This window comes from Danio rerio, chromosome 2, assembly GCF_052040795.2.
Source record: "Danio rerio strain M-AB ecotype USA chromosome 2, GRCz13ab, whole genome shotgun sequence".
Classification (NCBI taxonomy): Eukaryota; Metazoa; Chordata; class Actinopteri; order Cypriniformes; family Danionidae; genus Danio; species Danio rerio.
This window is the reverse complement of record NC_141022.1, coordinates 45,181,200-45,183,864: the sequence shown is the minus strand read 5'-3', so window position 1 is coordinate 45,183,864 and position 2,665 is coordinate 45,181,200.

The following is a 2,665-nucleotide window of genomic DNA, read 5'->3' as shown; positions in this document are numbered from 1 at the left end:
CTCTCAAGTGGATCCAAACCTTTATGAGATAATCACGAAAGAAAATATTTTGAAGAAAGCTGGAAACCTACAAGCATTGACTTTCATGGTAGGAAAAACAAATTCTATGGAAGCCAAAAATAGATATCGTCCTGTGTGTTTAACAGAAGAGAGAAACTCATAAAGATTTGAAACAAGTAAAGGCTGAGTAAATGATGACACATTTCAGTTTTGCATGAACTATCCCTTTAAGTAATGCCATAAATGGAGGGGGTGTTTGGGAAAATGGTGTGCATGAGGGCTTATCAGTCAATCTCATGTTTTTCTGAACTGCTGTGTCATTGTGCTGTTTAACATTTGCTTTGTTCTCTTGGCACTGAGTGAGTATACGTGAAAGAACACACCTGATGACTGGCATGCTTTGCAAGTAAGCAGTTTGCAAATTATACAAGCTTAGGACAAAGTCCATTATCTTCTTGTCAGGGTTCATGCAGATACTGCGTAACCAATTTTCATTTTTAGTTTTTAACACTACATACAATCTCTTTTGTTAAAATCAAAGTAGCAGAAAAGGACACATAACGCAAAGACATATTTTAAATACATACATTTTATATTTTAATTTTATATATATAAATAATTCTGTATATATTTGTAAAAGCAACATGTACACATTTTTTTAAGCATCATGTCTGAATTTATATGAAAAGACACAAAGTATGCACCATTTAACACCAAATGTGCCATTCCTTCACTGATATTTTACACGGTCCTACAAAGTTTGGCAACATATTAAAAGCATTAAACTATAGATAACATCATAGCATCAATATATTTTGTATAAAATACAATTTTTAAATACTTTCAAGGAAATAAGATAAAAATCAATGCTAACACAATAAAAAAATATTTTCATGCAATCTTGAAGGTTGTTTATTTGAATTGACGGTTCCTTAAAGAACATTTACTTTGAATTGAAGCTCTCAATTGCACAAAAGGATCTTTATATCTTTAACTGCCCCACAGAAAAAAGAAAAAAACTTTTGTATTGCATAACTTAACTCCTAATGTCGCTAGTTAACAAACTAGTCGCTAGTTTTTTCCCCCAACACATACCATAATTTCTAAAATGTCAGCCTCTACCAAATGGTTGATATGTTGGTTTATGGTAAAAGTACCAGAATTAATACATATACAAAAAAAACGTGAAAATATGAAGTGTAGGACCAATTTGTTTTTGTTTTTTTGAATATTCAAAATAAAACATTTTTGAATACTTAATCATCTTTATTTTTTGAAGTTTGCCATAAAATATTTCAGATTCTCATTTATCACGTGTTCTTGTTTTTTTGTGTGTTTACAATATAACCAAAATCAATTGTTTGATTTTTTTCTAAACCAACAATGCTGTGTCTAAACCATTATTTAAAACAGCCATTCTTTAAATGACTTTAATAGTCATTATATAAAAGAGTAAAAACATGGTCAACCGTTTGGTAGAGCGGCAGTAAAAAAGTTAAGTAAAAAGACTTAAACATTTTGGATCCCATGAAAACTTTAACATCCATAGAACGTCTCAATTACACAAAAGTTTCTTTAAGTAATTCTATAAAGGTTATATAGATTTTTAGAATGTTAATCTACACACTGAAAGAGAAAATAAAAGTTGTTTTATAAACTAATGATCCTTTGGGAAATCAAAAATGGTTAGTCTGTGCCATTGTGTTTTTCAGAACTTTTAATTTTAAGAGTGTGTTTAGTAAACTTTGCTGTCTTTGTTGGAATATTATGTGCACTTGCACCTCCTGCTTTTGGTGCACTTTACATAGAAAACAATGTTGTTTTCCTTCAGTGACTTCCTTAAGACAATGACAAGGCATGAATCAGAAAAACAAAGCTCACGAATCCTGCTAAGGTCAGAGGCTTGGGTGTAACCCAACAAAGAATATGATCTTCCGGAAACTTTGGAGGAATACTTGCTGTAAAATGATCTGCTATCTGCAAGAGATCCATAAAATCTGCTGTCTATAAAACAACTCCTGATGTGATGTGTATACATTTTTACACACTAATACACTAACATGTATGAAGTTGCAATGCAACATACAGTGATTAAAAAAAATAAAATTAATGGTACTTTCTGTTAAGCAGTTTCCAGTTTGAAAGGAGGCATTTTACTGAACAGCTTTCTGTCAACATTGTTAATCGCTCCTTTTGAGGTGGGCATATGAGAGAAGTTCCCTGGCTGAAATGTGGATTATCTTGTTCTTTATTGTGGAACGCCACACACACTCAATACTCTGACTCACTAAAGCCTCAGTGACTACTAGAATCCCAACAAGCCCAAACAAATACACTGCAAACACAAATATCATCTAGGATTAAGAAGAGGGATCCCCAGTGGGTGTCTGTTTGCTTTTTACATAAAAAAAACATTTCATTCCCTTTTTGGCAAAGATGTCAAACTTTCCAGACCATGAATGACACAGATGGATTACCTGATAGGTGCATTTAAATGACAAATGAGATCAACTGACAGCACTCGAGGTCTTTGCTTTCGGTTTGTCATTCAGCCTGTGTATTAGGTCTCAGTGGCGTTCTGCTGAATAGAGGAGTTGCAGAGTCATGCTGATGTCAATGGCACTCTGTGTGTTTGGAAAGCTGCCGACTGGCGCGCGAGCACGAG